Source organism: Macrotis lagotis, chromosome X (assembly GCF_037893015.1).
Source record: "Macrotis lagotis isolate mMagLag1 chromosome X, bilby.v1.9.chrom.fasta, whole genome shotgun sequence".
Lineage (NCBI taxonomy): Eukaryota > Metazoa > Chordata > Mammalia > Peramelemorphia > Peramelidae > Macrotis > Macrotis lagotis.
In genome coordinates this window covers 668,570,173-668,584,421 of record NC_133666.1, presented here as the reverse complement: position 1 = coordinate 668,584,421, position 14,249 = coordinate 668,570,173, and the positions used below count along the sequence as shown (strand labels likewise).

Here is a 14,249-nt window from a genome sequence, read left to right as displayed (position 1 = left end):
CTGCCTCTGGGGTCAAGCAGAATGAGCTTGCTCTGTTTTCCCCACATATCTGAATAATAATATTTAAAGATGTTGATCATCTCTCATGCCTTGCTGAAATCATCTCTTCTCTAGCCCAAGAGACCTCAGGAATTCAGTTCAAGTTCAAATTCCAGGGCCTCTGGAATGTACGGGGAGCTCTCCAGACAGGCCAGGGATCCAGGGCTCTGCTTTTCTTTAATATTTTGTTCACTCCGTTTGAAAGCAATTGGTTTTTTGAGTCATCCTGTACATTTGATTTTATGCATTTAAAACCATCCTTCGCAGAAAGGGTCTAGACCATCTGAGAGGTCCAGATCACAAAAAGGATTAAGAGCCCCTATCCTAAGTCTCTTACCTTGGAAATTCCCTTGCAGCAGCATCCACAGAACTACAGCAGCTCAGAGCTAGCACAGCCTTTGGACACGTTCCGTCCCAAATGGATAGAGAAGCCCCTCCAGAGCAGTGGTCATCTGGAGAACATCCGGCATTCTCTAAGTGCATTCCACTGTGGGGCAGCTCTATTCTGGCTCTCTGCACCTCCCACATATTATTCTCAGTTCTACTCTTGTAGCAAAACCGATTAAGATGCTAATCCTGCTTCTTTAAGGCTCCCCTTCAACAACTCAAAAACTGTTCTCTTGTCCCAGTCTCCTCTTTTGATCCTCAACTAATCCTCTAACTGTATACATGCTTAATTTGTCTAAAATTGATAAGGCATGTGGTGTGGCCCTCCCCTCTTTCCTCAGGCTTGTAGAATGTAAGTACTTTGAAGACAAGGACTGTCTCAGTAGGCTCAACATACAGTAAACACTTAATAATTGCTTATCACCATATCCTTTATTTCCTCCATATTACTGCTGAAATGCAGCACCCCAGGGAGAAACATCTTTTCTTCAGACCTTCCTAACATTACCAGAGCTGCCTGGCTACCACGGCCCTTCACGGGCCTCTGGTACCTGATTTGCTGTGTGACCTTCGGAAATTTGCCTGCCCTCTCTCATGAGTAATTCCCCCACAACAAAAGCCCACAGTCTTTTTTCCCCCCCATCTTACTAGGGCCTAAGATTCAAAATACCAAAAATTCTGTGGCTCTGCATGTTAAAACAATTTCCTCCTTCAGCCAAATGAGCAGTCACGTAGCAATACCCCATCAAGCTGAGGTCAAAGGGGTGTCACCATATGAGCTGGGTGGGTGAAAAAGTGTTTTTCAGACAGAACTCAAAGACACCCCCAAAAATGGTTAAGCCACAAATGGCCTTTTGAGTGAGGTTGAAGAGAGTTTTCTAAAAACAACAAGCCCAGCTGGCTGCCCTGGGGCCAAGTGGCCTTGCTCAACATCAGGGAGGGATAGAAAGCAGCTGGGGCCAGTTGGGATCTCCAGTAGGAAAGGGAGGCTTCACAATATTCTGTTGCAGGAGGAGAGGACCTTGGAACAGACAAGCAGATGGAAGTGTGCCCAGCTGTGGGGGGGCAGGGGCTGGAGAGAACACTGCATCTTGGGAATTGGAGGATGGGGTTCTAGTAAGTAGAAGAATTCAGACCATATCCTCTGGTGAAGACTTGGTGAGGCATTTAACATCTGTCTTCAAATATTAGGAAGTTGTTCTCGGGGAAGATAGATCAGAAATATTCAGCTTGGTCCTGAAAGGAGGGGTGGAGAACCAGAAGGGGTTGAAGTTGGAAAAGGGGACATTGATGCAAGAACAACCTTTCAACAATTCTGAGCTGTACAGAGTGGAAATGGGATGCATTGGGTGATGATGGATTCGTAGCAGAATGTAAGCTCTTTGAGAGGAGAGGTGGTATTCATTTAGTAGGCATATAATAAATACTTGATTTTGATTTTTCATCCTTAAAATGGGGCAATGGATTGGTGCCTTCTAGGTCTACTTCTATGATACTCTGATTTAACATACTTTACTGTTGAGGACCTCAGTTTCCTCATCTGTAAAACAAGGGAATTGGACTGCATGGTCTGAGTTTCTTTAATCTTTAGTGGACTTACCCCAGAGAAGGAGCTTCAAGCAAAGGTGGAAGCCCATTAGTCAGGGCAGTTGAAAGAGGTACAAGATGTTTTCAGGAACAGGGTGAATCTATTACATCTCCTTAGTTGCTTTCTGTAAACATCTATCTGTCTGAATTCCTTGGAGGGGAGGGACTGTTTCATTTTGGAGGTTAGCACAAAGTAGATGCTGGTTCTGTGATGGACTAAGTGATTTTGGTCTGCCCCATGCTTCTTTCTGCTATCTTTCACTCCTCAGTATAGAAATGTGGAAACCATGGAATGATTTCCCAAAAGTTGACCCAAGGAGTTCACACTTCCCTCACCAGTCTCTCCCCAGTATAGATACTGTGGGTAGAGATGCTTCCTTTTACCTCCTGCCCACAGAGACAGTGGAGATCACCATCAAGCTGGTGGTTATTAGCCCATCAATCCTGAGCAGTAATCCAGGGAGGGAAAAGCCTGGGAGGATCATGTGCCAGGAAGGAAATGAAACTGGGAGGTGGAGGAAAAGCCCTAAGCTCATCTCCACTTGCCTAGCTCCAATGCAGGGAGGGAGGAAACTCAGCCAAGGAGCCGTCATGGGAGAAGACAGCCTGCCTTATTAAACCATAAACTCCAAAGCTTCCCAGGCAGGAGTGGAGATGAGCTCCCCATGCCACACAGGGGAGTTGGTAGTCAGGCTGGCACCCGAGGCTCTCTGCCAGTTGCCTCGGGGAAGGGGGCCAGGCTTCCCAAAGAGGATGAGGACAGAGTTGGGTGTCTAATCATTCCTGCCAACGTCGCCGCCATCATTGTCGACTGCATCTCAGACTGTGTTTGTCTGACAGCAGCTGGGTAATGACTTGGGAGTCTTGGGAAGCTGAAAGATTGCATTCCACTCTTTATTTAAACCACTATCATAGCTCTCCCATTTGGGAGAGCAAGGGGAGAAGAGCTTGAGACTCCTGTTCTGTCAAGGCAACATGTGGTAGAGTGGAAAGAATGTGTGATTTGGAATCTAGGCCTGTGGGGGCAGGGAGGGTTCAGATACCAGTCCTGTTGACACCAGAGATCTGTGAGACTTTGGCCAAGTCACTCCTCTCTGGGCCTTAGTTGGCAAAGCAGAAAGTCTACAGGCTATAGGATCAGAGAACCTGAGTTTGAACCCTAACCCTGCCAAACACTGAGTGATTTGGGGAAAATTACTAAACCTCTCTAGGTCTTAGTTTCCTCATTTGTAAAAATGAACTCTAATATTCCTTTCAGTTCTAAAACCTGGGATTCTTATCATTATTACCTAAGTCAAGCTCAAATTCATCTGCCTGGCATTCAAGTCCCTTCCCCATCTAGAATTACTCTGTCTTTCCTTATCTTACATTTTCTCTACATATTCTCTTTATTTCCTTATTTTTCATATATTCTTCTACACATTCTATGTGCCAATAAAACTGGACAAAATTGACTAATTTTAATCCCCCAAGGTACTCTGACTCTACTACCTCAGTGCATTTGAGCATATAGTACCCTATTACTGGAATGCCCTTTACCCAGCGAACTCCAAACCATCCTTTAAAAATCCAACCCCAGGGGCAGCTAGGTGGAGTGGTGGATAAAGCGCCAGCCTTGGAGTCAGGAGTACCTGGGTTCAAATTCAGCCTCAGACACTTCATAATTACCTAGCTGTGTGACCTTGGGCAAGCCACTTAATCCCATTGCCTTGCAAAAACCTAAAAAAAAAAAACCCCAAAAAATCCAACCCAAGAAGGTAGTCAGGTGGCACAATGGATAGAGCACTGGCCCTGGAATCAGGAGGACCTGAGTGGCCTCAAAGATTTGATACATATTAGCTGTGTAACCTTGGGCAAGTCACTTAACTCTATTGTCTTACTAAAAAAAAATACAACTCCAATTCAATAAATATTTATGCTAAACACTGGAGATACAGAAAGAGGCAAAAAACCAGTTCCTACTTTCAAGGAGCTTCTAGTTTAGCCTTCCATCAAGGGTTCATCCTGGTCAATGGGGTTTTACCAGTCAGTTAAGGAAAAATGGGTGGATGATTTTTTATTATTTAGTTTTCAGGATGGCAGATTGTATTGGTCCTTGCCCCCCTCCCCATACCCACACCCTGCACCATAGGAGCCTCAAAGCAAGGGCTCCTGGGGTCATCTCTAACAGGAGCTGGGTTTACAATAGGACAAATGTCAACAGTTTCCTTTCATTTACAGATTAATGATTTACTCATGATAGTTGATTTAAAGAAAGGTGGAGGGAGAAATGAGAGGTGCTGGTGAGATGACAGCATTAGAACACGAAGGGGCCTTGGCGGTCATCTAATCTAACCCCCTTATTTTGAACAATATGAAATAGCATCCCATGGGTACTAAATGAGATTCTGACACCATCCAGAGAGATAGCAAAGGGGAGAGTGAGAGAGAAAAGGAGAGGAAAAAAGAGAAGGGGAGAAGAGAGATAAGGAAAGAGGAAGGAGAAGGGAGATGAGGAAAAGAGAGAAAGGGAAAAGAGGAAAGCAGAAGGGAGAGGAACAGAGAATGAGAGCAAGGGATAGAGAGAAGAGGAGCGAGAAAGGGAGGGAAAGGAAGGAAGGAGAGATGAGAAAAGGGAGGTGAGGGGGAGAGAGTGAGAGAGAAGGAGGGAGAGAAAGGGAGGGAGAGGAAGGAAGGAGAGAGAGAGAAGGAGTAAGGTAAGAGAAAGGGGAGAGAGAGGCATAAGAGAAGGGAGGACAAATGGCTTCCAAGATAGACAGCATCTTGTTAGTGACTCCCCCAGAGCAGCCCACATCTTTCCATGATTCTTAGTGGTCTTTTCTGCCTTTTTCCTGCAGAACTAAAGACAGCTCACATTCACACAGTGCTTTACAAGTGGGAAACAGCATGTATGCCAATCTCACAGCATCATAGGATGTTTGAACTGGAAGGGACCCTAATGAACATCTTGCTTTTGTTTGAACCCATTTATTTTATAGATGAGGCCAATGAGTCTCACTCAGAAAGGAGAAGAGAGCTGTCCATTGTCAACATTGGCTGATCTAGTATTGATACATAGGCTGCCAAGCACAGAGGGACTTTGAGATCTTCAGGTTTTACCTTGGTGTGGGGGGAGAGGGCTCTGGTTGAACTCCTTACTTTCTAGACAAACCCAGAATCAACTGGGCAACAAGTATTTATTGCACCACCCCAGGGTTCTGCCAAGAACTTTGGGGATACTTATTAAAACTGCCAGGATCCTGGGATGCAGGCCTTTAGAGGCTAACAGAGGTAGCGTGTGATCCCCAAAACACAAGCCCCAAAGTAACCAGTACAGGACTGAGCAGAGATGAGTGATTCAGGAGGACGAGGTGAAGCAGGGCTAAGGCTCAGAGGTGTTGCCTTTGGGGGTGTGATTCCAAGCAGGGTGTTACGAGCAGACCAGGAATGCACAGAGTCCCCGTGACACCTGCCAGAATGTGGGCATCTTACAAGCCTCAAGCATTCTGCAGAAGCCCATCTTCTGGGAGGGCAGGGAGGGACAAGATGCACTTTCCTCATTTCTGCCTCTTAAAATCCCTCTCTGCTTTCAAGGTCCAGACTCAAGGGTTTCTCTTCCTCTAGAAAACTTTCCCTGATGTCATCCTGGTTTGCTTTCTCCTCAGATTTTTCCAGACATTGCTGTTCTCCATGTCTTCTTTCAATATAATTTCAATAAACAAGCACTTATTAAGTACCTACTATGTAACTGCTGCTACAAAGTAAAAATAAACAAGCAAATCAACCAAACTTATTCTCTCTCCAAAAAATTACTTTGGATTTGCTTCATATGTAGTTCTTGCTTACTTTACAGATAAACATCTTGTGTACATTGAATTCAAGCCCTAATAATTTTTTAATAAAAAAATTCATTAACAACAGATGGTATGCTAAATCCCCGGTCTTACTGGAATCCTTTCCAGATTCCCTCCATTTCTCTATAGCTAACTGAACCCCTCTTTATCCCCCCTGGCCAGAAATACCTTCTATTTCTTATGCAGGTATATATGTTGCTTCCGCTGCTAGAAAATAAGATTCCTGAGAGGGGTGTGTGTGTGTGTGTGTGTGTGTGTGTGTGTGTGTGTGTGTGTTCTCCTTCATTTATCTATATCTAGTATGCCCTTAAAAAAAAAGCTTACCAATGAACTGAGATCACATTCTACCTGCCATCACACTTTTTTTATGGGCCTGTCTCATCTGCCTGGACTGGATCATAAATGGTTTGGATGGGTTGATTTGGTGGAAAGAACAAAAGGTGCAGCTGAAATAATTTACCCCACATGACCCTAGATGGAGTGAAGTGGCAGTATCCAGAGAGTCGCTGGGGGTGAGAGATGGTGGTAAAGAGACCACTCACACACTTGCCAACCAACATCAATGACCAGTGACTTTCCCAATCAACATTGTATCAGGAGGATCTCAACAAGGGACCAGAAATAACAACAGGTGAGATGTGTCCTCTCCTTGCTCTTGGCAGCTAACCTGGACTAGCTGTTTGCTGAGAGCAGAGGCTTTTTTGTTTGAAGCACCTCTCTGAAGAGGGATGATTAGACAATAATGCTCAGTTTCAGAACCCAGGAACAATCATTTCTCCCAACATGCAAGATAACAATGCACATGAACCTGTCAACTCCTCTTTTCATCAAATGAGAGTCACCAAAGGTGATTAATAAATACTTGTTCTCTCCCCACCCCCTCTGGTGGCTAGAACAGCTTCTGTTCATAAGCCTGAAATAGTGTCATCATTAACATTAACATCATTTAGAACAAATTCTGGCTAGCAACTCAGTCAGTCACAGGGGAGGGTGGCTCTGGTGTCCACACATACTTGGTGGGCCTTTCTCCCTTTAAAATAAAATAATTTAAGGGGCAACTAGGTGGCATAGTGGAAAGAGCACTGGCCCTGAAATCAGGAGGACCTGAATTTAAATCCAGCCTCAGACACTTAAAAATTGACTTGCTGTGAGCTACCCCCACTGCTCTGCAAAAAAAAAACAAAAAAATAACAAAAAACAACAATCAACAAAATAATTTTTGAGTAAAAAAGAGAGAAAAATGGAATAGCACACCTCAGAATGAAAAAGTATGGGTCCAAATCCTGACTCAGCCACTTGCTGGATCTCAAGCAATTCACCTCACTTCTCTGTGCCTCATTTCCCTAATCTGATAATTGAAGGGATTGGAGTAGATGGCATCTAAAGTTCCCTCCTTCTCTAAATTAATGATCCTTTCCCAACATCCCTGGCATATGTCACCTATCCTCTGTACAGACAGTTCCCTTCCCCAGTCAGGAAGTCCAGTCCATTCTGGAATACATTTCTTTTGTCAGGAAGTTTTCTTGACATCAAATCACAATTTCCATTTTAGCATCTTCTACCCATCATCCCTAGTTTTGTCACTGGGGAATAAGCAGACATCTAAGCCCTCTCTCTCCCATAAGACCAATTCTTCAACTAGATGAACAGAGCAATCATACCATACCCCCAACCCAGTCCTCCTTTCTAGTCGAAATAGACCCCAGTCCCCTTTCACTTGACTCTTTCCTCTTCTTTTTTCCCCTTTCTCACTACAGCTCCAGGCCTGCCTGCCCATTGAACACACAGCCACAGATGGGTCCTCCTAACATTACAATTGCTTAAGGACCCCTGTCTGGGAATTGTGATTGAGCATGGAAACCGAGACCATAAATTTCCAGATAATCATTTGTTTGAACTGCAGTTAACTAAGAGCATGAGCTACTGGAAACTAAGCCTTGAAAGGAACTAGACCAAGAGGCAGAAGATGGAGAGCATATCACATAGCAACATGTATGGGAAACAGAAAAAGATCAATTTGGCTGGAATATGGAGCACCTCTAAAAGACAACCTGAAAAGTGGCCTGGCACCTTAACGCTAAACAGAGAAGTTTATATCTGAACTCAATGGTAGTAGGGAGCCACTGAAGCTTCTTGAACAAGAAAGTGGCACATTCAGAAACTGTGCTTTAGGAATATCAGTTTGGCAGTTGTTTGAAAGATAGATTAGAGAGGGGAGATACTGGGAAGCTGAGCAAACAGAACAGGTAAGAGGCAGAGAGGGCTGGAACTCAATGAATTTGATGGTGTCCAGAGTAACAGTGAGTGTAGAGAAGGAGATGAAGCAACTAGATGATGCAGAGGAGAGAGCATCAGCCCTGGAGAGAGGCAAACCTGAGTTCAAATCCAGCCTCAGACAGTTCTTAGCTGTGTGACCCTGGGCAAATCACTTCTCCCTATTTGCCTCAGTTTTCCCAAGTAAAATGAGTTGCAGAAGGACATGTCAAATCATTCCAGTATCTTTGCCAAGAAAACCTCAGAAGAGATCACAGAGTTGGACATGACTAAAAGAAAAAAAGACTAAATAACAAACAATAGTCCATTGAGAGGGGCAGCAAGGTGTCTGACCAGAAGGTAGGAAGGTATAGGTGGTGTGCCCCTGGGCAGCCCACTTCACTTCTCAGGTAGCAGTTCTCTTACCAGAGCTGGTAAGAAGAATTTCCTTGCCTAAGAGTTAGTTCCCTGTGCCAAAGAAACTACCCATTGAGTGTTTGGTTCATCACAGATGCTTTGTGTTCTTCCCGCCATATTATTAGCCAGACCATTTGCTACCTTTGCCTTTAGTGTATGATAGCAAATGTTCGCCATCTGGGGAAAGGGGAAGCAAACCATCATCTAGGAATTGTAACAGGATATGATTGAACTATAAAAAAGGGCAAATGCAAAGAATTCTTAGATGAACTTGGGAAAGACTTAGATAAACTGGGATAGGAAGAAATAATCAGAACTGGGGGGGGAACCCCACAATTTATATGATGATCACAGTAATAAAAAAAACCCAATACTGAAGGATTTCTGATTGATATAGTAACTGATCAGGGAAGCAGGCCTCTTGGCTTTTGGCAAAAAAGGTGGTGGCCGACAGGTGAGGAATGAGGCATACACTGTCACAGGTATGGTTATGCTCAGCTATTCTTTATCATAATGGCAACTCTATAAAGAAAAGTGATGCTCTTACAAAAAAAAATGAACATCAATAGAACATATATTTTAAGCTGGAAGCCAGGTTGAGTAGTGGATAAGAATGCACAGGTCCTGGTGTCAGTTCAAATTTATCCAGAGATGCTTATTGGTTATGTGACCTTGACTAAATCATTTAAATGTTGACCATCTCAGTTTTCTCCTCTGTAAAATGGGGCTAATGGTAGTTGTTGTGAAGATAGAATGAATTCATATTTGTAAAGCACTTGGCAAACCTTGCTAGCTATTATTAAAAATAAAATAGCTGAACTGATGAACCACATTCTAGTAAGTACAATTTGTCTCTGGTCTTGGAAGCTTGCTCTCAGAGGATTCACAAGCAAGAGAGAATATACTGAAAGGAAAAGACTAATGAATTTGTCCTCAGAGAAGCTGAGTTCAAATCCTAACTCTGCAACTTGTCTTTACTTGTGACCTGGGCCAAGTCCCTTCCTACTCTGAAAAATAATGGGGTTGGCCAATAAGACCTCTAATGCCCCTTGCTGTTCTCAATATATCTTCCTCTTATCATAAGCCAGGGGAAGGGGGCAGAGAAAGGGCACTCTCTGTGCCAGTCTCCAAATGGGACAGCCAGTTCTAGGCAGACTAGTGTACAGAAAAGTCAAAGGGTATGCTTGATTAGACAAGCTTAGCCCCAGAATGTAAGATTTCTGCAAGTTTAAAATAATTTAGCCACATTAGGCCACAGGAGTGGGTAAGAGGCTTAGAGCTGGAATAAACCTCAGAACTCAACTATTCAAACCAATCCCTCTCATTCTGCAGATGAGGAATCTGAGGCCCCAGAGAGGGAAGATTCTTTTTTTCTTTTCTTTTTTTTTTAAGTTTTTTTGCAAGGCAAATGGGGTTAAGTGGCTTGCCCAAGGTCACACAGCTAGGTAATTATTAAGTGTCTGAGGCTCGATTTGAACTTAGGTATGCCTGATTCTAGAACCAGTGCTCTATCCACTGTGCCACCTAGTCACCCGGAGAGGAAAGATTCTTGCTAAAGAGTGGAGATTTGAATTCAGGTCCTCTGCCTGAAGATTCTGCATTCTTTTCACAGAACCCATTAACCATTTGGGTATACGTTGATTACATCCTTCTCCTCTCCTCCTGGAATATAAGCCCCTTGAAGACAGGGACTTTTTTTTTCTGCTTCTTTATATCCTTAGTACTTAGTAATGTGGTCAAGCATATAATAATTGCTTAATAAGTGCTTTGCCATGAGAATGAGCCAGTCTAACGGCAGTGTCTGACTGAGATTATCTGGTGAGGGAAAACATCATTATGGAACAGTCTTTCCTCTGAGGCAGCTTTATGGGATGGACCTTGTCAAACTGTTTTTTTTTACACACACACCCCCTTCCCTTAATACAAAAACGTCTCTGGATTTCTTTTATAAGTCTTCTGACAGTTTTCACATACTTTTATTTCAAATCCCCCAAAATGACCTTCATGGAAGTTAAGTCATACTTAACTCCCCTTTCTAGAACATACCTTCATTCTCCCCAGACTCTGGCCAGAACTCATCAGAGATAAGTGGCTCTCAGAACCTTAAGCCACCTCTTAGATCTCAGACAGGATTCTAAGATGTTTCAGAAAGCATATCTGACATAGAATCACACATCCCAAAGCCTGCTGGGCCAGGGGAAAGGTTCTTTCAGAGGTATGTATCCACACAAACATTCAAGGTTTGCTGTTAAAAGAGATACTTAACTCCTTTGAAGAAGCAAGACCAGCAATGCTAAAACCATTCACTCATCATTGATCTATTCATCCAGTTATCCATCCATCCACTCATCTACCCATTTATCCATTTCTCCATCCACCCACCCATCCATCCATCCATCCATCCATCCATCCATCCATCCACACATTCATCTATCCATCCACTCACCCAACCATCCATCTATTTATCTATCCATTTACTTATCTAGCCATCCATTAACTCATCCATTCATCCATCTATCTGCACATCTACCCAATTATCTATCTATCCACCCATTCATTCACCCATCCATCCCTCAGAACACCAGCTATCCTTGTCCAGAATCAGATGTACTCTGGGCTCTGATCTAACATAACTGTGCTCCACCCTCTCCCCGACCCAAAGCAAAAACCCACTACAAGCAAGCCCTGTTTGACTTGTCTCACAACCAACTGACAGGAAGGATTACAAAGCATAGGTCTACACTTGAGGATCTGACCTTTCAAATGTCAGCTTAGATTTTCCATTCACTGCAAAATATCACTAGCTTAAAAAAAAATAAAAAGAAAGAAAAGAAACTCTTGCTTCCTCCTCCATCACATAACTTGTAAATCTCTCAGAATTTTGCATTCCAGCTGTAAAGTCCAGACATACTTAATTAGCCTGGCTAGCCCACCCACCCCAAGAAACAGACATCAGGGGAATTTGGGTGACAATCTGCCAATTCAGATGAAGACAAAGCACTCAGACGGCCGTCTGGGGGCATTTTCATCTCTCAGGAAAGAGCATTTCACAGGCTGACAAACATTTCTGAAAATCAAGAGGTTGAAAAGCCAAAAAGAACTTGGTCTCCCCAATTCCTAGTGTGACTTCCCAGAAATATCTATTTATAATTTGTAAATGACCACATACATACAGACATGTATATGGGAGTCTCTCCTTCACACACCCAGAGAATGTAACCTCCTAAGGGTAAGGACAGGTTCATGTTTGTCTTTGTGGAGGTAAATCTGTGTCCCACCTGTTGTATCTATCACCTAATGGGAACATGGAAACGTAAGCTTACCCTGGGTCACCCTGGGACAGAGGAGTGTTTGCTGATCGAGTTCCCAAAGTTGCCAAGTGGTGTGGACTGCCTGAGGAGGGGGTGGCCACCTGTCTCAGAGGTGGCGACAGATCACTTGGCCTGGGTGACCCCTTCCCACTCTTGAGATAACATAGCTCTGAGTCCTCCCCTATCTCAGTTTCTCATAGTTCCCGGAACTGCAGAGAAGATCCAGTCTAGCATCCTAGATGGGGATGGGGAAACTGAGACTTCTAGGAAATCCTCTTGATTTCAGCACCTTTACTCTGCTGATTATTTATCCTCTAGATACCTTTTGGTACACAGATCATTTGCATATTGTCTCCTTCAGGAAACTATGAGCTCCTCTAGCACAGAGACTATTTTTTTTAACCTTTCTTTGTATTCCTAGCTCTCCGAACGGTGGATGGAACATAGAAATGCTTAGTAAATGTTGACGGACAGACTGAGGTCCAAAGAGACCTGCCTAAGGACCCTCAGCAGATGCAGAATTTGAATCTGGCTCTTGCCTCCAAACCCAGTCCTGAGAGAGGATTACGAAGTCCTCAGGTAATCTCCCTGAACAATGACCCACAGAGGAGCACAGGGAACAAGGAAGGAGCCTGCCTGAGATGGGAGGGAACCTCCAGAAACCCAGCCATGTGAGAGATCTTACTGAGACTCCAAGTCCCAGGCTTGGCCTGCCCTGGGGGCTATGGTTACCTTATTAAAGCAATCTGTCGGGAACACAGGCCAACCAGAAAATCCACCATCCAGCAGCTTAATGTGTCTTAATATGGCAAAGAATACAATTCTATTCTTGTACATGCTCTAAGCCAACAGGCGTTTATTATGCTCAAATACCACCTTTGGTAGGAGGGCCCCCTCCTCCATCTCCATTCTTCTCTAAGAATAGCTGTCATTTACACAGTCCTACCAACAACCCTATGGACTTACTCTTAGTCCCATTTTTACAGATGGGGAAAACTGAGGCTGAGCGAGGTAACATGACATGCCCAGAGTCACACAGCTGGGAAGCTTCTGAAGCAGGCTCAAATTCAGATCCTCCTAACTCCACTACCAGCCTTCTAGCTTCCAGAGCCTCCCCTTCTAAGACAACTTATCCTCTACTTTGTTAATAGTATATCAACGGGGTGGCTAGAGGGCGCAATGGATAGACCACTGGCCCTGGAGTCAGGAGTACCTGAGTTCAAATCCAGCCTCAGACACTTAATAATTACCTAGCTGTGTGGCCTTGGACAAGTCCCTTAACCCCATTTGCCTTGCAAAAACCTAAAAAAAAAATAGTGTGTATATATATCCCCTATTTCCTTACCTGTCCTCTCTCCCTTATTATTAGACTGTAAGCTTCATGAAGGCAGGAACTACTTGTACCTCTTTTTGTGACCCTAGTCCTTAGCACAGTGCTAAGCATTTGAATGTCTGTTGACTGACCAACTGATGGGACAAGTCACTTATTAAGTGGCCAGAGATAAAAAGACAAGAAAGAAAAGTTTCTGCCCTCAATGAGTCTCCAGTTTTCATTCATATTTATAGGATCACAGATTTAGACTTAGGAGGTCATCATCCACCCCTTTCATTTTATAGAAGAAGAAACTGGGGCAAGCAAGGTTAAATGACTTGCCCAGGGTCATGCAGCCAGTGTCTGAGGCAGGATCTGAACCCGGGGTTTCCTGACTCCAGGGTTTCTCTTCATTCAGTCGACTTCAACTTGATGCAGAAACCAACTGGATTTGAAGTCAAGAGAGCCTGGATTCTCATCCTCACTCCTAGGCTAACCTCAGTTGAGTCCTCTCCCTTTTGTGGGACTGTCTCTCAGGTCTTTCCCTGTTCCAAATCCTCCCATCCTCACTATAGGAGAGATGAGCTTTGACTTCCCATTCCCTAAATACTGAAGCTCCGGCATCCCAGGAGTCACTGTCAAGTCAACATCTGCAGCCAACTTTGAAGCTTCCATATGATTCAACAGACGAGCTCTATTCCGGGGCATGATTTCTATTTAAAGACCAAAGAAGAAGGGCTTACACGCTCAGACACCATTCAAACCACGGATTCTAAGAAAAAACTGCTAAATCTGCTCACTCCCCGGCCTCACTTTCCATCCACACAGGATCTTTTCTGTTCCACAAAGGCGCGGTTTATTTTCCATTCTCAAGTAAACAATAAATGGTGGGGTTGAGGTGAAGGGGAAGAAGGGGAGTTGACATGGACATCAAAGAGTGGGCACATATCAGACAGCAACTGTTCAAAACCTCCTTTTCCTCTCTGAAATCCCCCTGTGGACCAGCTGAGGATGCTAAAGGATTTGGGGAAAGGAAGGGTGGGGGGAGGCCCAAGGATTGACCCACTGGGCAAGCATTCTCAGCCCCAGTCAGAAATCAAACTCCACTAA

The 14,249-nt window shown here is 44.0% G+C and overlaps 1 protein-coding gene across 16 annotated transcripts in view; it reads right to left on the bottom strand.

Annotated features, from left to right (window-relative positions):
* The window catches only part of PITPNM2 (phosphatidylinositol transfer protein membrane associated 2), a 261,092-nt gene that overhangs the window by 142,856 nt on the left and 103,987 nt on the right, over positions 1–14,249 (bottom strand). The window lies entirely within an intron of this gene.